The 24,773-nt window shown below is 47.4% G+C and overlaps 1 long non-coding RNA gene across 1 annotated transcript in view; it reads right to left on the reverse strand.

Moving 5' to 3' along the window:
- Nucleotides 1–1,610: 1,610 nt before the first annotated feature.
- Nucleotides 1,611–24,773, reverse strand: part of LOC147702597 (uncharacterized) — a 28,344-nt gene continuing 5,181 nt past the window's right edge. Inside the window, exons 2-3 of the long non-coding RNA XR_015297237.1 lie at nucleotides 4,144–4,413; nucleotides 1,611–3,374 (exon numbers count right to left, since the gene is read on the reverse strand). This is a non-coding gene — a long non-coding RNA (uncharacterized LOC147702597). The remainder of the gene's footprint in view (nucleotides 3,375–4,143; nucleotides 4,414–24,773) is intronic.

The raw sequence follows: 24,773 nt of genomic DNA on the forward strand, positions 1-24,773 counted from the left end.
CTGCAACACACATCTGAATGTATCACACAGCAACAACTATTCTCACACAACGTCATGCAAATAGAGCATCACACACACATAGCATCTGTCAGTAGAAAGAGCCAACACAGTCCAAACAATGCATACATCCACAACAAAAATACAACAAATGCACACACAAATCCATCACATAGCAAACTCAGCTGGACATCAGCAGGATGCGCATCAAGGAAGTACAAGGCAACATACACTAACAGCACTGCATGCACACCACGCAGTGTGTGCACACCAACCAAACCAGTAGCACTCATATCCGAGTGCCACACCATGAACTCCCACAAGACAAATCAGCACAGCACACAGAGAACATCACACTCAGAAAGGGTAGCAGTATCCCAGTGAACACTCATACAGCTTAACCATAAACCACAGATGCACAACTAAGGGAAACCCAAGGGCAAACAGCATGACTAGAGGATGGTGCTGCTCAAACATATGCACCGCACATGAGCAACCATGACAACAAACCAGTAGAAGAAAATAACACATAACTAATTGGCAAACTGCCCTGAGTGTCACATTGTTCCTATACACAGTTCAGCCTCACACAGCATAGTGTCACACCATGAAGTGGTGGGGTGGCTCACACACTGGCAAGCCATGGACATGAGATTGAAGTGGTGTGTACTTCAGCAGTGGACAGGTGAGGAGTGCACAGTACGCAAACACATAGAGGAGGACTCACAATGTGTAGGCATCAGAAGCACATATAGGGATGGCAGGACTCCACGTAACACATACCATACCGGAACCAAAAATAAGTCAAGTGACAGCAATGCATGAGAAAACAAGCAAATAATGTCGTCGTGTGACTGAGCAGGTCTGCACAATGAGCACAAATAGTAACAAGACACATAGCTGATCAACAAAACTCAACACAGACTTGGCACACACTCTGCATACTCACAACTGGCAGCAACAACAAGTAGGTGTCCCCCAGGAGTGCAAGGACACATCAACACACTGCACTGTATCCAACCTACATCTCCTACATGTGCCCACAATCTCGAGCAGCGCATGGCAGACAATTTAAACAAACAGGCACTCATTACCTGGATCATAAATGTGTGCAGTTGGCATTGCAGGGGCACACACACATCAACACTACTGACAATGAAAGCCCATTCACATTGTATGACCACTCAAGTTCACATATTCAAATGTACCCATGAGACTAGGAAGACAGGCCTACACCAGATGAACACACATCAACACTGCTTTTCAGACATCAAGAAAGATCACACAGATATGATGGACCCTGGCCACCCGCAAGTAATCCTGTCGACTGAATACACCTCTGTTATGGAATAGCATCCTAACATGACCTGTGCACAATTTAGCAAACCTGACGATAGAATGATTAGGAGAAGAGTAGATCATCACAAACAACCATCATTGCACCTTTAAGCCTCAGAGTCAGTGAGAACTAAAGTGCCTGTCACCTCGGGCAAATTCTAAAAAAGTAAAACAAGCAATTGGCAGTGTTAAAGTGGCATACAGAGCATAAAACCATACCCATACATCTAAAATTGTATTTAGCAAGGACATAGACAAAGCAGACTACAGGAATAACTGTCTTTATTACATATCACCAAGATAGGCATCCAAAGTGACAAACAGCAAGGCCATTGGTCAGTCCATAGTTCAAAGTAGGTACATGTGTGCATGAGAAAATGCACAGGGAATGGGCATCCAAAGTGACAAACAGCAAGGCCATTGGACACTACATAGTCGAAAAAAGTATGTGTGTGCATTAGAAACTGCACAGGGACTCTAGGCTTCCAGAGTGACACACAGCAAGGCCATTAGCCAGTCCATAGCGCAATATAGGTACATGTGTGTATGAGAAGCTGCACAGTGAATGGGTGACACCGCACACTGCCATGGCAATCACCACAGCCCAGGGGATACGAATTGGCAGTCCAGGCATCGCTGTGGGAGAGATAGGTTTGGGAGGGGGACTTTGCCTCAGAGTTGGCTGTCAGTTGAACTGGGAGGGGGCTGATTGTTGGGCCAGTTGGAGGTCTGGACCTGGGGGAGAGAGGACCAGCTGAGGTAGAGGTATTAGTGGCTGTGGGAACTGGAGGGGTGCTTGGATCGGGTGGCGTGGTTGCACAGGGAGGTGGAGACATGCTGCATTGAGACACAGTATGTGAGGGTGAATGTGGAGGGCTATCTCTCCACTTCCGGGATCTGATAGGCAAGAATTGTCTTGGGAGGAGTGAGAAGTATAGCGGGCACAACAGGCACACTCTCCACCAAAGGTGCATCAGGTGCAGGTGGTGGCCTTCCCTGTGGTGAACTGCTGGATCTGGTGGTACGCTTGGCTGGCCTTGCCTTTTCCCCTCTATCCCCTGTTGACCAGGTGAACCCACACATTGCCCTCCTATTCCAGCTTCACAGGGGTTTGGGTGGGAGTTGAAGTTGTGGGTTAATCTGCCTTAGAGAGCTGTTTCTGTGGACTCTTTGCAGGCACGGCAACTGTGTGTTTGTCTTTGGGAGCAAGTTTGGGGATGGGAGTATCCTTGGATGGCACTGATTTGGATGCATGTGAGCCTGAGGCCTGCTTCTTGGCATGCTGCCCCTGAGTGACACCTGAAGGACTTTTGCACTCCTATGCGACTTCTTTTTGTTTTGGGGATGGTGTTTGCACTCGGGCCGCTTGGAGTGCTGCTTTTGTGTGCTGCGTGTGGAGTACTTGGAGCCCGAGGGCTGTGGTGTTTGGTCACTCATGTCAGATATTGCCACTGGCAGGGTGGTTGATGAAGGGACAGGAGCTGGACTCTGAGCCTGTGACAGCTAAATGCCTGCCATCACTGTGGAGGACAAAGACTGGACAGTTGTGTGTAACCCACCCAGGCCAGAATGACTGCCCTCCATGAAGGCAACTTCCTGTGCCAACTTCTTGTCATGATCCTGGAAGGCATTCAGGAGAGTAGTTTGACCCACACACATCTGGTGCAAAAGGTCCACCGTCTCAACACTGAGGGCAGCAGGGGAGACTGGCAGCGTTGCCTGGGGGAAGGACACTCTACCCTTCTTACTGCTGCGGGCACGGGCAGCACTAGTGCTAGTAGCCGGGAGGGTGGGTACTGGATGATGTGTGGTAGAAGAAGAAACAGATTTCCCACTCCCTGAGCCCACCAACATCGAGGAGTCAAGGCTGGCGTCAGATGATGTTTAGGTTGGTGTTTCTGGGCGTGATTCTTCAAGGGCACTCCTGCCCCCCTCTGAGGCGCTGGTCACATCAGTGTCAGTGAGCTCATATGTAGCAGTTGTGCAAGATGCCGCACCACTAGTGTCCGTCCCCTGTCCTTTTGTGCCCTCGGTAAATGCTGCAATAGGCAGAGACATAGTTTCAGTTTAGCGCCATACTCACAGACATCATATGCAAGTAAAGCACAGACTAGAATATGATACCTCCATGTTGCACACCACTCTGTGCAGTCTGCATGTGCAACCTTAAAGCAAAAATCAGAAATTGCATGTTAACATGCATACTTGGCATTAATGACCCATGTGATGTTCACACAGCCAAACAGCTTGCCCTGCCTCTGTGTAACCAAACAAATAGATTTCTGTAAGCATACCTAACTGCCTGTAGGTGAGAAAGATGTACACTATAACATGTTATCACATTCACATATGGAGTCACTTTCAGGGGACAACACAGATACTGACTCAAAAATGTCCTTTGACAATGGCCATGATCTACAGATATCCACCATGTTGTGCTTTGAACCACAGCGACCATTGCACATTGGTGTCAGATATGTAGTTCTCACAATTTCAAGGTCAAGCACTGCACACATCTACGAAAGCACACTAAGATGAGGCACACTGCTGTTCACTGCCCAGTGACGTCCATTACTCCTCTAATGCAGCGATGCCATATGGCCACATCTCAGCATGCAATGTCAAAGGCCATTATATTAAACACATGAGGAAGTACATGTAGTGTAAATGCATGACAGCTGCACTCAACACAGTGGCCACTTACAAGCCATTGCACCACACTTGAGATATCACAGAGCTCCGCACTGGCTCAGGTTTGGGATACATGCAGTCACTCACATCCAAAGTCACCATTCACAGAATACTCACCCCAACTTGCAGCTGATGGGCCCTCAAATGTCTATCCAGCTCTGGCTGTGTCACTGCTAAGATGCGGGCCATGAGTGGTGTCATGCTCCTGGGTGCCAACCTTCCAGTCCGAGGGTGCAGCCCAAGCATTATCTGTGCTACGTTTTTGCTCAGCCGGCAAATGTCATCCCACCTCTTGTGACAGTGTGTGTGCTGTCAGTTGGAGACACCCAGAGCCCGCACTTTGCATGAAATGGCCCTCATTAAGGCCTTACGTTGGTTGACTTTAAGCTGCAGGCATGGGAGACAAGAGGAGGAAATGTCAGTGACACCGGGTTATGTACCACTGTGTCTCAGTACATGAGTATGCACAAACTTAGCACAGCTATTCAGATATGTTTAGCAGAGGCCATACAGCATGATACGTAGTACATTAGCATCAGATAATCGTATATAACTGCATACAGGTATGATGATGACACAGTACCTAGCCATCTCATACACATGCAGACTGCCAGCACAGAAAGCAATGTGAAGAAGGACCACATCTGCAATGCAGTTTGTGAGGGAGTAAGACATACATTACATTGGAAATGATGTGTCGGGGCAGACTCACTGTGTCCACACTACACACCCCTCAATGTCCTTTGCCTGTGAATGGCTCACTGTGGCATGGAGGTCACATTTAGGGACATGATCTTACATTCTCACAACCTTCTCAAAAGGTCTGTTTTGTGCTATCCACAGTCCTAATATAGCTCATTGATTAATAGGGTGGCAGACAACCCATATGTTTCACTCTGTCCATTCAGTGATGGGTCACTGTTAAATTGGCCAGTAACTGCGCAGGCCAGGGTTGCTCACATTGAGGTTAAACTTGGCCCATCTGAACAGTCACATGCATATACAATGTGAGAGGGCAAACAGTGCCTACACTTGCGAGTCAGTAGACATAATGAAAAGAATGGAAGGAAGGAGGATGTTTCAGAAGAACAACAATCTGCTGTGTCATAGGTGAATTTCCACCAAGATTGTCATCCTCAGGCATTTCAGTCTTGTGCATCATGCTTACATATCCATGGTGGCAATATAAAAGTAAAATACACTTCCACCAGTACCCCCTGACAAAAAGTCTTTGCAATGTCACAAATGAGCATGTGAAAACCTCATGTAGTCAGACATCCATTAGCACAGGCAATGTCTGTGCTGACTTCCACTTTCCAAACCAGCAGTGTTTCTGTATGGCTGCAAAAACACTGTATGTCCATCCCATCCTGAAATGTAGCCTGGGATCTGTGGAAATTAGGCTACAAACCCCATTTACCTGTAGTCATTAACCCTGGGCGAAGGACTTCGCTACGCCCACGGAGTGGGTGTAGTGTTGCCTACTTCGCCCTTTGCAAAGTAGACGTAGCAGGCAACACTACGCTCACTCTGTGGGCATAGCAAAGTTGCCCGCCACCCGCCTCCCTCCCGTCCTCCTCTACATACATAATTTGTGCAAATACGCAAGAAATGCGCATGCGTGGGCGGCCGCGCATGCGCATTGGTATCCAAGACGGTGGCACGAACGAGAAGAGGGAGCCCCTTTTCTTTTAGTATTTACACAAATTAGGTATGTAGGGGAGGGGGGCAGGTGGCGTGTAGTTGGGCTACGTGAAGTGCGTAGGTGGGCGTAGTTTCTCGCCTACTTTGCGTAGCTTTGCGTAGCCCCACTACGCACACTACGCCCACCCTTAGCAGTCAGCATGCTAGGCAGTGTATCACACAAACCCAAACTCTCAAGCACATACTGAATCAGAACAACTTCATGTGTGCAATCTCTGCACTCTCCTTTCACTCTGAAACATTTACCATGCCATCATGAGCACCATATAGCCCCCCATACTGTGAGAGCACCTCGTCCACCAGGACCTTCAGCTCCTCTGTGGTGAAGGGACGCGCCCTGATGTTCTCAGTTATCGACATCACTGGGTCCAGGAGACAGGAACAGCAGCAGTTAATGGTGAAGAGTATCAGTCAGCAGTGTCTGGATGCAGAGGAAATTGTGGCTCACACCCAGACATATATAGCCCCCTGGGATTGTTTCAGTGTTACTCAGCTGCTGCAATTGGTGTTCCAGGTCAGCTTTTTTCAAATGTGACCAATGACCTGCCCCGCGGTAGCGGAGCACGCCTACCGCAATTTTTAAATGTTTATTTCTCTACTGCGATTGGATTACCATTGGCTGGAAGGGCATGGGTATTGGCGGTGACACACCCCAGGGGCCAGGCAGTCGCTACCACAATCGTGCATCTTTCAATTGCATCCAATGACCGGCCTGTGGTAGCGGAGCACGCCTACCACGATTTTCAAATGTGTATTTCTCACCACGATTGCGGTTCCCATTGGCTGTAAGGGCATTGGCATTGACGGTGACACACCGCAGGGGCCAGGCGGTTGCTACCGCAATCGTGCATCTTTTAATTGCGTCCAATGACCGGCCCGTGGTAGTGGAGCATGTCCTCCATGATTTTCAAATGTATATTTCTCTACCGCGATTGCGGTTCCCATTGGCTGTAAGGGCATGGGCGTAGGAGGTGTCACACCGCAGGGGCAAGGTGGTCACTACCAAAAATTGGCATCCCTCCATCGGTGCCAATTGCCATGAGTGTGGTGGTGGAACACGCCTACCGCAATTTCACATGTGTATTTAACTACCGTGATCGCGGTTGCCATTGCTGATAAGGCATGGCCTTTGGCGGTGTCACACCGCGGGGCCAGGCAGTCGCTACCACGAATTGGCATCTCCCTATTGGTGTCAATGGCCATGATTGTGGTGGCGGTGCACCCTTACTGCACCTATGGACTCATCATGCTGTGGCAATGGCAATGGCCAGTTCTCAGCATTGAACAGTAGACACTTACTATAAATCATGGCACCAAACAGTGTTATTCAATGCTAGAGTGACAGTTAGCTCACTGATAACTGTACATGCCATGAAAGTGCACAAGATTACATGCATTGGCATGTACTCCCTCACATGGCACATGATATTGTTGTGCATGTACACAGATCTGTTGTGTGATGGACTCTCAAATGTGTACACATGTCAATGTGTGAGATGGCTAAGCAACCCACAGTAATGAATGAAGGACTAACTACGTAATGTGCATATTTCACTGTGTAGATTGCTGAACTTAAGTTTATACTTTATCTTTATGGACACATTGGGCTCATTGTGTTGGTAATGTGTGCACTGTCCGACTTACGCAAGAAGGTGTGGCACGCACAGCAGCTACGTAGATGACAGCAGTTTTGCTGTTTCAGACATATGCTGTGTCAACTACTCTCAGGGCTGGTGACACAAGATTTTGGAATGTACCTTTTGGCATTCGCATAGTCTGAATCTGTTTTGGGGGTACTCACTGTGTTAATACTGTACACATGTACAACTACTTTAGTTCAAGGTGTCTCCACACTCACCTCAGTGGGAAATTGAATTTGACATTTGTACCCTTTCATCCTACCTAGGAGGCCACCAAATGTGCATCGTCCATTCACATTGCTTGCAAACATGGAGGATGAGGACATCATATGAAAATTCTGTGTGGATCGACCTACCCTTCACGACCTATGTGCTTAGTTGGAACCCCATCTGAGGCCACGCAGAACCTATCCGACTGCTTTGACACCAAGGGGATGGCAACTCTTCATTTTTTTGCAACTGGTTCATTCCAGTACACGGTGTCCAGTGCAGGTGGGATGTCTCAACTAATGTTCAATTGCAAAAAACACAGTTGATGGACAGAATGCAGAACAATGTCTTACATTCACCCCAGTAGAAAGATCTGGGCCTAAATCCATCGTTTTTTTGCATTCCACACCACCCTAGGTCAGACACTGGCTATATGCAAATCAGCCTTGACCCTGTGCCTCAAAAGAACAGTCCAGCCCGAACTACCAAGCCATGTCTTTCCTAGACCGGAATCGAGCATCCAAGGACCGGTTTCTGGCTAACAGCCTTCTTCAGCCTGGATAGCTTGACTCCAGTGATGTGGAGAGCCTGGGACTCACGTCTGAGCATACCCAGCCCACTCGGGGTGAAAATTGCAAATAATACACAGTTGATGGACAGAATGCGGAACAATGTCTTACATTCACCCCAGTACAAAGATCTGGGCCTAAATCCATCGTTTTTTGCACTCCACACCACCCTAGGTCAGACACTGGCTATATGCAAATCAGCCTTGACCCTGTGCCTCATGGGAACAGTCCAGCCCGAACTACCAAGCCATGTCTTTCCTATACCGGAATCAAGCATCCAAGGACCGGTTTCTGGCTATCAGCCTTCTTCAGCCTGGATAGCTTGACTCCAGTGATGTGGAGAGCCTGGGACTCACGTCTGAGCATACCCAGCCCACTCTGGGTGAAAATTGCAAAAAACACAGTTGATTGCTGGTTGATGGCTGGAATGCCAGAAACCGGTCCTCGGAAGCTTGTTTCCGGTCCAGGGAAGACATGGCTTGGCAGTTCGGGCTGGACTGTTCCCATGAGGCACAGGGTCAGACTGATTTGCATATAGTCATGTCTGAACTGGGGTGGCAGAGTGGGCTAAAGAAAGGTGATGGATTAAACCCAGATCTTTTGACTGGGTGTGAGTGTTTGATTGATTCAGATGCTCCGTCCATCACCACCCCCTTTTGTACCATCAACTAATGTTCAGCATAGTGCTACGTGATGTCCTGTCCGCTATGATGACCTACCAGGACAGCTACATCCATTTCCCCAGGAGACATGAATTGGCAGCTGTGAAGGGTGATTTTTATGACCTTGTCCACATCCCTAATGTTGTTGGGGCCATTGACTGAGCACATCTACAGGAACAGGAAGCATTTCCATTGTATCAATGTGCAAGTTGTATGCCAGGTGGATATGATAATCTCCCATGTCTGTGCCAAATATGCTGGATCAGCCCATGACTCCTACATCCTGTGTAACAGCATTGTACCACAGTTGATAGAATTGTGGGTGAGTACGCAGAGTCAAGTAGCGTACTGTATGTGTGACATGCTATCCTCTGCTACAGTTATTTTACAAAATTGATCTGTGCATCTCACACCTAGGTGACTCTGGATATCCCAACCGGCATTGGTTGCTGAGCCCACTGAGGAATCCCAGAACCCCTGGTGAAGTCTGCTACAATGAGGCCCATGGGAGGACACGTTGTGTGGTTGAACGTACTTTTGGTCTTCTGAAGTCTCGATTTAGGCATCTGGACAGGAGAGGAGGTGCACTGATGTATTCTACCCAAAAGGTGTGTCACATCGTAGTTGCATGCTCCACAACCTGGCCTTGCTGAAATAGATGCCCCTGCTCCTGGATGATGATGAGCAGCAGATTGCCCCTCCTGCAAACCCACACATGTCCAGTGAGGAAGATCGTGGGTAAGAGGAAGGTGTCAACCTGCATTAACAGCTCATCAACCACCACTTCCCTTGAAGGTGATTGACACTGTCCGATGGTGCCATTGTCTGCTGTTTTTGATGGTGGTGAAAAGGCCTGGGGGAGCTTTTGACTGCTGTCTGTTGTTGGTTCTGTGCTGATGGCTAATATTTGTGCCACAGTGTAGTTCTGCCCAGCTACATTATGTCTATAATGAGATTGTTTCTCATTGTAATGAGTGCTGGTTTGTGTACCTTGATAACAAGTGTTGTGTAATAGCTGTGATGCCATCACCTGACAAGTGAATGTTGCTCTCTTGTGTCTTTCTGGTCCATCAAGCCTCTCAATGCCTAGAAAAAAACAGAGCTTCTGGTACATTGGAATCAGAGTAAACATTGTACATCCTGTGATAAACATGGAGCTGAAACAAAAACATAGGTGTGTAAAGAGTGTTTTTTTGCACTGAGTGTTTGTGACAGACAAGTGATGTTTAAGCAAATGGTGCAAAGTGAATCACTGAGTTGTCAGTGATGGTAGACAAGACAATAGAGTAGTCACCACATTGATGTAGTGACACAGCCCAACAGATGCCTGCCATCAACATGGCAGTGTGGGTAAGTATAGTCAGCAAACTTAATGTCAAGGTGAAGAGAGGTGCCATCATGGTTGGCTCTTGGCTGGTGCTTTGCCACGTGATCCTCCCTTGGTTTTCCTTGGATGGCCACTTGTGCGTTTGGCAGAGGAGTCAGCCTGTTCCAGCTCACCCCTCTCTGTGGCTGCAGGTGAGGTGGTGGGACTGTCATCCTGCGGGCCACTGGAGGAAGGTTGAGCTGTCCTTTGGTGCGCATGCCTGTCCCTCAGAATACCCACAAGCTGGCCCATGAGGTACACAATTTGGCCCATATGCGTTTCCATGGACCTCAGCAGCAGGCGGACATCACGCACTTCTTCCAGAACCTGGCCTATTTGTCCCTGGGCTGGCTCGTATGCCCCAAGGACTCTGGCAAATTTGGCCAGGGCTTCGGCCCCAGTGTCCTGTTGAATTTGTCACTTGCTCTCCCACCTGCCCTGCTGTGCCGGACCTGTGTCGTTTCCACTCGACGCATGCGCAGACTCTCCTTGCCCTCCTCCGAATGTTGGATGGTGTTGGTATCCTCTGAGGCAGGGAGAGTGTTGCAGGCAGCACTGGTGGTGGTGGTGGTTGAGGCCTCACAGGTCGTTGCAGCAGGGGTCAGCACAGTCGTTGTTGCTGAGATGGTGGTGGTAGGGACAGTGGTAGCCTGGGACCTGGTACGCCCTGGCAGTCCTGATGGGCCAGGTTCAGGCTCCTCATCTGAGGAACTTAGGGAGTTTGCATCAAAGAATCCATGTTCCGGCAGAGGGAGACTGGCTCTGCAGATTGGTGTTGTCATCTGCAGCAGTCAATTGTTGGTCACCTTATGGTCAGAGATGAAATGGTCATTGAAGTGCACCCTACAAGCTTGGTGTTAGATGTTTGTTTGTCACATGTTATACACCACACAGTTTACATTGATTTCACATTGTATGGTTGCACGGTACTGAGCATCATGACATGATGTGGAGGTACATACATTACTTGTCCTTGGTGTGACATGTCAAAAGAGAACATGTTCCACGTGAAGATTGTGTGATTACAGGGGCATGTCGTCATCTAAAGACTAGCAGCACAACAACTTTATGTGAAGTGTCTTTGTTGTTTGCTCTTCATGGAAGTTGTTAAATCTGAGCATGAACTAGCCATTGTGATCTCATGCTTCCCTTTAACATATCATGTACATTGCTTTCTTTTTACAACTGACCATGCATGATTTGTGCTCATATGAGGCTTGATCATCTGCCCCCATGGCATTTACAGATAGCATTCAATGCTGTGCATGATTGTGCCCTAAAAATCTTCAACATGTGATTTGGGAGTCAAACTTTAATTTATAGGAAAGTTACATACGCTTTGGTGTCTTCACACTGCAAGTGGCTATTGGATTGATGCCAAGTTGGGTGAGAAATGAGGGCTGGTATGGTCATATGGCTCCATGCTTTTTGAGAAGAATGGCAGGATGCATGTACTGTCTACCTGCCTGTTCTGTGACACAGTTGAGGGGAATTGCTGCCACATGGCTGTGGGTGTGTGGAGTGCTCCATCTTGCTGAACTGTGGGACCAGGGGGCCCGGTGGGAGTTGTAGTGCTGGCTGCCTATCCACAAACACCCCTCCTGGTTAAGATGGCTACTTACCTGTGGGTTTGAAGAGAGTTATGCAATAGTTGCCACATGGTTGGGGAGAGTGCTTCATCCTGCTCTGCTGTGGGACAAGGGTCCCTGGTCGGAGTTGTAGTGCTGGCTTCCCACCTACAAACACACCTCCCTGTTAAGATGGCTTCCTAACTGTTAGTTTGATGAGGGGAATGCAATGGCTGACACATGCGTCTGGCTGGGGGGAAGTGCTCCATCCTGCTGGGCTTTGTGACAAGGGTGCCTGGTGCATTGTGCCTGCCACAAAGTGCAGGGATTTGTGATTTGTCCCTATTTTGCATTGCAGTGACGTGCTGCAGGCAGCAGCACCCACCGCAATACAAAACATAGGCATTTGGACCACTGTGGGAGCAGTCGCATTGTAATGCCTCTTATGGGACCGCCGACAGCATGTTGGGCCATCCCGTTTCCGTTATTACATCAGCCTGGCATCGTGATCAGCCCCTAAATTCTTAACAATATATTTACTAACTACTTACACAAATATGCTTTGTAATTGTCCATACCTAAAATGTGTGGTAAAGGCATGCCTGGCAATGAAATCCAGGGTAATGGTATATGTGTTATAAATACATGCGTGGCAAAGACTTACCCATAGTTAAGACTTTGTGGTAAACACATCGCGTGGGTAAGTATTCGTGGTGAAGGTTATTTCCCTCTTCAACAAGTTTCAGCACAACCTTGATTGAACTATAGCCACATATTGAAGTATATTGCCTTCCATATCCTTTCCCTTATCATCATCACTAAATACTAAATAGCTAAAACATGAAGGGAAGTGTTAGAAATGGGATCTCTGGGTGGCTAAAGCTTGCGCCAAAGCCAGGCAGAGACCACCACTCTAGTCAGGGCAAGGGAGTTTAAACGCCAAAGATAACCCCTGCTCACCCCCTTGGTAGCTTGGCACGAGCAGTCAGGCTTATCCCGGAGGCAATGTGTAAAGCGCTTGCGCAACACACACACACAATAGCAACACATTAGGCACACCACAAAAGGAACTCCACACAAGGTTATATATAAAAATAGCCCCTGTATTATAATAAACACAATGTACACTGTGCCAACGGGTACCAGGAAGTATTTACAGGGGATTATCTATACATGACAGGGCCAATTGGGCCAATGTCAAAACCAGCACAACTCACAAATGGTAAATGTAGAACAAATAGTAAACATAAATAGCACACAACCAGTTACTACTGGTAAAGATTTGACCTCAGAATTATTCTCACATTAGGCCTAGAACATAGTAGGCAATAATCTCATAAGCAGAAGCCTAACCACATCGGGCAACAATTAGCATGAACACAGAGTACCCCAATCAGGAGCACAACACACGGAAACTGGCCCTGGGCCAACTGGCCTCTCTCAGGGGCTCAAATGCCCTATGTCCCGTAACGTCAGGGCTGGCTGCAAAAGCAGCAAAAGCAAAAGTGCACAAAGCGCTGGGGCAGGAGTGTCTCTGTCTCCTCACTCGCTCCTTTTGAGAAATGAATCCCCCCAAGGCGTTGCAGCTGCCTGCGCTCTCGCAGGGCAGCTGGGGAAGGTACCAAACAAGCACTGGCACCACCGTGCTTGGGGAGCACCAAAAAGGATCCCAACTCAACCCCATGTTGAAGCTGGCCTCTTTCTAGAGGGGCAGCTGTGAAGAAACCTCAGGGCCTAGCACCACCCATGCCTTAGGAGCAACCTCAGGGGGTGGGCACCGACAATGTGCCCGACATACACCCCTACAGACTCCTGGTTAGGGGCATTAGTGCCCCAAGAACGTTGCAGCTGCCCACTTATGCGCGGCAGCTGAGAATACTCAAAATAAACAAGCTCTGGCCCCACAGGCCTCAGGGAGCACACCCCAGTACCAGGAAGCAGCCCCACTCACCGGGCTATTGGGGGATCTCCTCAGGTCTCCTATGACGCTGCCCCTTTCACGTGCAATGCTCGGTAGAGTCCTCCTCACCTGGATTCTCTGGTGTGTGGGCACCCGCTTGTGACTTAAAGAATCACTGCGGGGTAGCCACCCAAAAAATACAAAATAAAGCGGGGTGGACTCCCGCTAACGAAATAAATTCAAATGCGGGGTGGGCTCCTGCCAAATGAACTCCTCTTAGCAGTATTGGAGAATCCCTATGGCTGAGATTCCCTCTGGAGGTACGGCAGCAGCACCCTGCAAGGCACCAGCGCTCCCTTTTTGAAATAAAAGTAAAAAGGATCACAAGGCATTAAAGCCCTCAAGGTTCCAGGCGCACAGCTGGACTCAGGCATGCAAGCACACAGGGCCCTCCAGCAGGTAGGCAGTCCCTCGTGGACATTCCTACTGGAGCCAAACAGCAGCAGGCCCCAGCACAAGAAACAGCACAACAGAACAATTTCATGGGGTCACAGCCCCTTCGTTTATATACCCTTTTCCCTTTGTCTGTAAGCACAGGGCTGGGGATACCAGATGCAACTGGTTTGGGGAAGCTTTGGAGCACTTTGGTTTGCTCAGCTCCTCTCTCTGAGGAAAAATAAATTTTACATGGCCAATATGTCCCCTGCGTGTACCCCAACGTTTAGTGTACGTGCATGTCACCCATGCATTTTCCCTCTATGGCCTGCAATAATGATGCCTCTGCATTTACGTCCCACATTAGGATGCCAGTCACCAAGTCTCCCATAAAAGAAACGTTAATTTTGCACTGAGGCCCATGTGGCCCATGTGTTTGCATTGTGCACTTTTAATATATCGCGAAAAACCCATTTCTCCATTTTGTGGCTCAGCCAGTCCCCGAATTGAGGTTTCATGCCTCCAGACACTCTGAGGGCTGCAACTACGTATCCCTGACCTCGCATACTTTTGGCTAAGCCGAGAGGGGCCCAGCCCGGGGTGCCAAGACAGTATTGTGCATAACAGTTATCTGCTTGCTCTACAGAATCGCTTTCCTGCCTGGTGAAGGAGGTAAACAGAACCCGTCTGCAGAGATAGGGCCTAGCCTTTCTGTCCCCGTTTAAGTGATTTGCAGAGCTCGCGTCAGTAGAAAGCTCAAGGCCCCCACGCAATGAACGAAGAAATAGATGCCCACACTGGCTCTTGGTGATGAGCGACCTTTGCTTCAGATAATACATCCCCGGACTTAAGATATCAGATAATACCAGACGTGCTGGTCGCCCTGACACTGAAGGCCTCCCTACCAGACCGAAAGTCAGCTCCCCCCAGTTACACGTCAGTTGCACGTCATGATCAAGTTGCGCACACAAGTAGGGCAAAGTTCCAGCTGGCCATGCAACCCCCCTCCATGCATCCACCCACCTATGACTCACCTATGACTCCTCAAATGTGCGCCCACATGCTCTTATCTCTCTTTCTCTTGCTCTGCTTGGAGCGCTCCTCCCTATGTGCGAAATTGAATGTATAAATATTGTACTCTGTGAATAAAGTTTAGAAGACCCTTCCTGAACCTTCGTGGTGATGGAACCGATTCTCCCCTAACTCGAGTTATTGGAATAAAGCCCTTTTGAATCGGACACCACGGTCTCTGCCTCTCATTTTATGCATGACCCTTTGTTTATTTATAGAAATGATGACAGGGTAATACTTTATTTACCACATAAATCTGGCACCCGAATAGGTACAAATCCCCTTCCCCACGCGCCGGAGATGTAGGTCCAGCCCTTGCCCCCTTCTACAGCCGTGACGGACTTCAAAGTATACACGCCAGCGGGACTTCCCGCTTACTCCCTCAGGCCCACGGAGGAGACGGACTGCGACCAGGCATCCACACGAGGCGGAGAGGATCGCGGATCATCCCAACCACAGCCCAACCCGTGAGAGAGCAAGGTCCGAGGTTTCCAGAGGTCCACCTGTTCCGCGCATGCGCAGTATCAAGTGTCCGAGGCTTTCAAGTTCTGCTTCCCGGTGAGTACTACTATTGGGAACGCATAAAGATAAAGACGGGTTCATTTACATGAACACGGTAAAGACGGGTTCGTTCACACGAACACGGTAAAGACGGGTTCATTTGCGTGAACACGGTAAAGACGTGTCTCATTTACGAGACCGGTATGGTTGTGCTGAATTCCAGTGCATAAAGTTAACTGTTTTCAAGTACATAGAGTTAAACTGTATCTGTTTTAGTGTTTTAGTGTTTTAGTGTTAATGATTGTTTCAGTGAGACTATTTTGGTGTGTATTGTGTTTTCATTAAGTTGGTTTCAACATGCCACTGTTTTCAAAATTACGTCAGATAGGGACCAGAAAAGGTATACTAGAAGAGCCAGTTAACATCCCGCCTAGAGACACACCTGGTCATTATATCTATAACAAACATGGGCTAGATGCCATATTGTATTTAGACCTATGGGTAGATTACACAAAGGATTTAGAGGAGAAGTGCAGATGGCCTGTCTCTGGAACGTGGGATTCTGAATGCATTATGAGAGTAGAGGAAGCGCTATGGAAAAAGAAATCAAGACCCTCTCAGAAAGATGCCATTGAGTTATGGCGCAAAGAAGCACATAGGAGAACAGAGAAAGAATTCAACCAAGCAGAAAGAACTAAACAAGCAGCGGAAAAAGCCAAAGAAAAAGAGCTGCGGGAGGAGGGGGAACGGGTCAAAGCAGAACAGGCTGATAGAGAAAGAAATGCCGTCGTTACTGGTATTTAGCCCATCCTCTCAGAAGAACTAGCTAGAGTGACCCCCTCAGAAACACCCCGTAGATCGCGAACGCCATCACCTGTACCCTATAGAGTACGCAGAATAAAGACGACAGCATCCGAGGCGTTTATTTCCTCCTATCTAGAAGAGTCCCCACCGGACTACGCAAACGCAGATTTCCCTCTGCCCCCACCAGCGGAACAGCTCCAATAGCTCCAGCAGCTCGTGAAAGACGACGTGGGGCCCGGGGCCGTAGGGGGAGGGGGGCCTACTATAGATGTAGCAATCCCCCACTGTATATACGATCCAGAACCAGGAAAGGGCCCAATGCTCGTGATTTCACTAAGACAGGCCGTCGCATTTTTGGACAAACTACCAGATATGAAAGACCACCTAGATAAAATATACCGTTTCATTAGAACGGGGGAGGGACCCGAGTGTATAGCACAGGCCATGCAAAACAGAAAGGTGGGGGTTAAGAACTACATCCTTTGTTTTATTATTAACTGCCTGATCAGGGAAAAAGACGAAGGAGACGGGGATGTAGAGCCTGGTTTGATAGAATGGAGTGATCACATAGATGCCGGTCGGCATGATAAAACGGGACAGACAGACAGCATGATGAACAGAATACGAAAGGAAATATTAGCAACACACAAAGTAGAGCCTGACGAGAAGGATGAGTCATCAACGGAAGAGGTAGACGAGGAGAAGGACAAAATAAATTATGTAGGCAATGCACGACGGTTTGACAGGCCCAAGTGCCTCAACTACCGTAAACAGGGGCCGGCTATAAAAGAAAGATATTCCCTTGAAAATCTATTCCAAGCTACTGAAAAAGCACTGGACCGACGGATAAAGAACGAGCGACCTCACACCCCACACGAAATGGAGTTGGCCCGGTCAGCCACCCAGTGGGTGTCCAATTCTACTATATATAGCAATGATATAGTGGCCTAAACGTTCTTGAGCCTCCCGCCGAACGAACAGCGTTTGGCCGGTATTTACATGGTCCAACATTTAATAACGTTGTATGAGAATCAATATTCCGATCCCGGTCAATTGTATAAATTACTGGACGACATAGTTCTAGACAGATGGACAGGCCTGGGTACTGAATTAATTAACGTCATCCTGGATCAACGACATAAGTATTTAGATTTTCTGACCACATGCATGCTTCCTGCCCCACACCACGACAGAAAGCACCTATACGTAGACAGACAGAACCCCCTACGAGAGGTACATCCCGTCAGAAATCCAAACAATGAGCTTCAACGGGTGTATGTTTACACCCCCTTGACGAAATTAGAAATACTGGAAATGAAAAAGATGTTGCCCTCCCATGATAAAGACCCGGGGGGTTTCACGGAGAATTAAAAGACATTCTCCGCATCGGAGATTATACGTACGCTGACATTCTGAAACTATTGAAAGTACTATTGCCAGCAGGCACTTATGAAAAGCTTAAGGAAAAAGACTGGGAGGTGGGAGAGAAAAAGTTAAGCTGGGAAGCATTGGAATCAGAGGATAAAGGCAGGGCCCCGGGGGTTGGTCTTGTTGACAAAGCTAGAGAACTACCTGAACTCCTAATACAGGTTTTGCCGAGACTATTGACTACTAAAAAGGAAGACTGGGATGCTATTTCAGCCTGTAAACAAAAACAAGAAGAGGACACAAGCGATTTCTATTCTAGATTCGAGAAATGCTTTGCTATTAATAGTGGCCTTAAGCCCGGTAGCGAATCATATCCCCATCTTTTCGTGAGCAAATTAGTAGAGAATTCCCTACCCCAGATCAAGAATAGAGTACTGAAGGTTGAGAGTACTTGGCAGGCAAATAGCCCTTCACAAATGTTGCAGATGCTACAATATCACCAGAACAGGATTAGAGAAGAGCAGGATCAGGAAAAGAGACGCATGAAAGAGACAAAAATGAAGGTGCTGGTTGGCCAAACGGTACCGGTAAACACGAACAAGAAAAGCACGACACCTGTCAAGGGGAACTGTAATTATTGCAAACAACCAGGTCACTATGTAAAGGAATGTGCTGTCCTGAAACACAATATAGCTACAGGCAAAACAAAAGAACGACCACACACTCCTAGGCAAAATAACACACAACAGACATCAGCGACTTTTTCACCCCCACCACCGCCTGTTCATGCCACACCACAAATGTATCAGAACACGCAGTCAGACTATCCAGAATACCAATCATTCTCATGAAACAGCCTTGAGAGGGAAGATGGCTTGCCCCTTATTCCGGTTCCTGTAGATCAAGAGGGTCCCTATGTACATGCTCATGTACTGGGACAGGACAGAAAGTTTCTGATTGACACAGGGGCGAGCAGAACTACCATCAGCCATGACGAGGTTCCAGGGGCACCTCTCTCGGGCTCACAGAATATTTCCCTGGGATTTTCAGGAAAGCCTATTATTAATAAAGTATCGAAACCAGTCTCCCTCGGGGTTGGTCCACTGTCACGTACCACAGACTTGCTACTTACTAAATCATGTCCAGAAAACTTACTTGGTATAAAGACATTAAAAGAACTAGGAGCAGTTATCTGTTGTTCTCCGGAGGGAGTGCGACTGTTCTTACGTGATTTTAAGGGACATTATATGTTGACAGATTTTAACCACAGACTTCAGAATGTACCACAGCACCTATGGGCACAAGGTCCGACCGACGTAGGTTACATGAACATAACACCACACCAGGTCACTCTCAAAGCAGGAGTAGTACTACCACGTATACGACAATACAAAATACCCCCTGATGCCGAAGTGGCCTTATTAAAAATTATTGACGAACTCATTGCACAAGGGGTGGTGGTGGAGACTGACTCGAATGTGTGTAACTCACCTGTCCTTCCTATCCTTAAACGATCAGACCCCAATGCACCACCAGTTTATAGACTAGTTGTTGACCTTTGAGAATTAAATAAATGCGTAGTCCCACAATACCCAGTGGTCCCAGACATTTCTTCATTACTGACTGCTATTGATTCTGAGGCAACGTTCTTTACAGTCATTGACTCGAAGAATGCCTTTTTCAGCGTTCCAATTCATCCAGACAGCCAATACCTTTTCGGATTCAGTTTAAAAGGACGCAGCTTCAGATTCACAAGAGCACCACAGGGCTACACAGAGAGTCCTAGCATTTACAGTCAAGCGTTAAAAAGACAACTGGACAGTATTAATATGCCTACCAACACAGCACTGATACAGTACGTAGATGACATTCTCATTACAGCACGATCAGAAACAGACTGCGAAGATGCATCACTGACGGTTTTACACTTTCTGGCAGACAAGGGGCACAAAGTGTCCTCTTCAAAGTTACAATTCTGTGCACAGCAAGTGGTGTACCTTGGGCATTTGCTGTCCAAGGAGGGTAGGCAGCTGACACAAGAACGTATTCAGTTAATTTCTAACCTTTCACAGCCCAAGACACAAAAGGAAGTGCAGGCCTTCATTGGCCTCACTTCATACTGCAGGCAGTGGATTCCCCAGTATGCCTATCTAGCCAAACCATGTAAACAACAAGGAGATTTTAGTTATGACCAGGGCAATGGGGCGCACACCTGTGTGGCCGCACGGTAGCGAGCAATGTCAGTTGATGGGTATAGGCAAAAGGGCGAGCGGTAATCTCTCAAAACCGCCCAAATTTGGACCCAGGGGATCTAAATGAACAATATAACAACAATGCCCCTGCACTATACAATGGTGTGACACTTATGGTGGTAACAATATTGCAGAAAGAATATTTCGTAAATACACATCCACATTTACAAAATGACTGTAGAGGATTGGTTAATCCAGGTTCAGATGCAAGAGTTCCGTTAGAGAAAGAAAATGTTCAGTTCTTGGTGTTAAGAAAATATATAGGTTTATTGTTCCTTTGTTAGTGCCAACACGTGTTTCATCGCAGGGAACCTACTGCGAATCTTCAGGGCTTTAAAAGAGAGTATGCCAATTTAATTTAGGAAGTTGTTCGTCGTCCTTATCTGGACGAGATTGTAAATAGTGGACCCAAGTGTGGCGGAAGAATGTGGCACGCTATCCGCGTGTTTGCGAAATCTTGTTCGGTTTTGTGTGTGTCTAAAACCGGGAGGAGTAGACAGTAATGAAAAGGGTCTTGTGTAGCAGGACCAACGTTCGATGAGGGCGAGTACACCTTCTTAGTCTTAGACTCCCTCTTGTGTTTCCCGGTGCCGTTTTCCGAGGACGGTGTCTAGCCAAACCACTCATACAGTTGACAACACAGGAGGCAGCGTCTTCGACTGTCCTCCCTTGGACACAAGAACACACCTTGGCATTTGAGGAATTAAAAAGAGCCTTATGTCAAGCGCCAGTTTTAGCGACTCCTAGTTACAGCAAACCCTTTATGCTTTTCGTAACTGAACGGGATGGAACAGCATTATCTGTCCTCACACAAGATCAAGCAGGAAAACACAAGCCTTGTGCTTATTTTTCTAGTACACTGGACCCAGTGGCCCAGGCTCTGCCTGCGTGCCTGAAATCGGTTGCGGCAACAGCCCTAGCCATAAGACAAAGTGACTCGATAGTGCTGGGACACTCCCTGACAGTACAGGTACCGCATGCAGTGGAAGTTCTCTTGAACAGGACACAGACACAACACTTGACCGTAGCGAGACTGACAGGATATGAACTGACGTTATTTCAACCACACATAGAGATCAGACGATGTAACATACTAAATCCTGCTACACTTTTGCCCTCAAGTACAGTAGACACCGCACCACATGACTGTGTGGAAATAATGAATATAGTGACGAAACCAAGACAAGACCTGACAGATGTTGCACTCCCAGACCCTGACCTAACACTCTATGTAGATGGATCATGCATGAGGACGAGGGCGGGAGAATTAGTGGCAGCATATGCCGTGACCACTGCTACTGAAGTCATAGAGACACAAAGAATAGACATACTGTCAGCACAAGCATCAGAGCTCATCGCTCTGACACAAGACTGCATAAGAGCTAAGCACTTGAAAGTGAACATTTATACAGATTCACAATATGCTTTTGGCGTAGTTCATGATTTTGGAGTACTATGGAGGGAGAGAGGTTTCTTGACCTCTCATGGGGCCAAAATTCAGCACGGCCCGCCTATTCAGGCCCTGTTGGAAGCAATACATTTACCTGCAGCCATAGCTATCCTGAAATGCAAAGCACACACCAAAGCTACAGACACCATTTCCCAGGGTAATGACCTGGCGGACCGAACTGCTAAACTTACAGCCCAGACGCCAACAGACACGACAAAGACAGAGGTACCATTACTGACAAAAACTATGACAGTCAGGGATCCTTCTCAAGATGTACTCGACATACAGACACATGCCACTTCAGATGAAATAAAGAAATGGACTGAACAAGGAGGGGTCCAGACTGACCAAGGTTGGATGACTAAGGGCAAAGCAACATGGTTTCTTCCTGATTCAATGGTACAAGTGATCATAAACACAGCACATAGTCCAGCACACTTGGGAGAGAAGGCAATGATGGACAGCTTACAGAATATCTGGTTTAACAAGCACCTGCATGCAGCAGTGAAACAAAAAGTAAGAACATGCATGATCTGTTGTCAGTTCAATCCAGGTAAAGGCATCCCGGTGGAACAAGGCGGATTTCATCCTCCTGACTACCCTTTTGAGGTCCTCCAGATGGATTATATCCAAATGGACAGATGTAGAGGTTACAAGTATGTCCTGGTAGTTGTGTGTGCACTAACTAGATGGACAGAAGCGTATCCAGTCCCAGATTATACTGCTGTGACAACAGCCAGGCAATTGGTGCGCGAATTCTTTCCTCGATACGGATTGCCCCGTGTCGTTTACTCAGACAATGGTCAGCCTTTTTCTTCTGAATTAATGAAACAAGTGTTTCTTCTGTTAGGATATCACTGGAAGTTCCATTGTGTGCGACACCCTGAAGCAGCAGGCCTTGTAGAAAGGCATAATCAGACAATAAAGACAAAACTAGCAAAGATCTGTGCAGACAAAGGCGTGGATTGGATGGTAGCCTTGCCGGTTGCCCTCTTTTACATGCGTATGGTAGCCCATTCCAGAACAGGCCTATCACCATATGAAGTGGTTTTCGGTAGACCACCGAACATGTGGGGTACGCCTATGCCTAAGAAAATAACTGATGTTGACAGTATCATGCTTACAGATTACCTGGCTTCTTTGATGTCTGCACTACTCTCTTGTCGTTCACAGGTTGCCGCCGCCTTCCCTGACAACACCCAGGTCAAGGAGCACGCCTTAGCCCCAGGGGACTATGTGCTCATCAGGAATTTTGATCGATCAAGCGTTGGAAGGCGCCGAAGTTAGTGTTATTGACGAAGAGGACAGCCATCAAAGTCGAAGGGAGAAAAGGGTGGCTTCACGCCCATCATTGTAAACGGTACTTTGGAGACTCTGCAACTTTGGTAAAGAAAAAAGACATTACAGACTTTGAGCCCCCTTTGCTAGAAAAGACTACACAGCAAGAGTACAGCTCCAAATTACGATCTAGAAAGCCAGACTACGTTTGACCAATTAAGTCCACTAGGTGGTGAATCGGTTGAACAAGATTTCTGATATGCATAAGATCGCGGACAATAATAGTAAAAAGAGCAAAATGAAAGAAAAATACTGCAAGATATTACGTAGTAGATGTATAGTATCTCTGATTTTTCTGTCTCTTCTGTGCATCACTATAATCTGTGTCAGCTTAATACTACATGTTTTCTTTCCTCCTATTGCCTCACATATACACTCTTCCATTAATGACACCATAGAGCATTCATTTAGTGATCTGCCACCCCATGAACTGTCATATCGACTGGCCCTGCGCAACAATACTTTTATTCGGATGTTGCACCTTTCTCATCAGACCAGCAATGCGACAGATTGCTGGGTATGTGGCCGACTCCCACCTTATCAAAAGATGAAGGGAGTTCTGCCCCTCTTCCCTTTTCCGTTCTCCCACAATGGTTCGTGCGGTGCATGGTTCACCTTAATGACATCAATCGACAAAAAGTCCACAGTTTACCAGGGTGACTGGATATGGGGAAACTTGAATAAAGTAATGAATGAGGTATGTTTTCCAGACGAAGACGAACTCCCCCAAAGGAAGGGGACCGATCTAGAAAATGAAGAGTACGAGCAAGGAAATGCTTCCCTCAGCTTTATAATGCTGAATGTTCAGCCCATGCAAAATGCGGGTCCACCGTCTATTTCAGTCCTACCAGTAAAAGGTGATTTGTGCGTTAGAAAGAAAGGACCAGTACATATGGGACACAGCGAGTGTAATGCTGTAGTAGAGTTTAATGATAAAGGAAAGTCTTCTTTCAAAGCATCTCGCCATACCTATTTCATTTGCGGTCAGACAGCCTATGTACATCTGCCCTTAGACTGGGGTGGGACATGCTATATAGCGTTCCTGCTGCCACCCGTCTTTTTGGCCCCATCCAATTATCATCGAGATTCACGACTAGAGCATGTTAGACACAGGAGAGAGACCGATGCCTCAGGGATTGATCAGACTGAGACAGCCTGGGAGCAATATACAGATTTCAACAAAGGATTCTTTTTCTTCATAGGTCCCGTCCAAAACAGTAAACTCATACGCAGGTTAACAAGGACTCTGGAAGCGGTTGTGAATTAAGCATGGGCGGAAAATCTGTTTCGCTCGCGGATTTTGCGGATTTTCGGTAAATTCGCAATCCGCGAGATTTGCGAATCTCCCGCAAAATCCGCAAATCCGCGAGCAGCGGATTTTGCTCGCACTGTTCGCACTGTTCGCGTGAGTTCGCGCCCCGCGGATAAGTGCAAAATTGCAGAAATACGATCTTAGCAAAACTGAAACTACTTACCAGGTTCAAAAGTTCAGGCTCATCATTAGTAGCCATTTCCTGTAGTGCTTCCTGAGGGGCCCCTCCAGAGTTCAGTTGCTAGTTGAAACTATTATGTGACCCTGCTCTGAACCTCAGAATAGTTACACATATGCCACAAAGGTCCTGAATTACAGCTAAGGGAGACAAGCAGGAGCCAGGCTGGAAGTTCAAATCCATTAATCAGCCCCTAATTCATTATTGTCAGTTGGGGCAGGGCAGGTGTTGTAACTAATTTTGCAACAATGAAAGCACTTAGCAAGTGCAAAATATCACTAATCAGGAAGCACTAAGGAAGCAGGTGCCAACTAAAAAAATATTCTGTGACACATTAATCAGCCCCAAATTAATTCAGGTCACTTGAGGCAGGGAAGGTGTGCTTGCGTTGCCACAATAATGTACACTGACTGGACAAC

This window comes from Lissotriton vulgaris, chromosome 7 (genome assembly GCF_964263255.1).
Source record: "Lissotriton vulgaris chromosome 7, aLisVul1.2, whole genome shotgun sequence".
NCBI lineage: Eukaryota > Metazoa > Chordata > Amphibia > Caudata > Salamandridae > Lissotriton > Lissotriton vulgaris.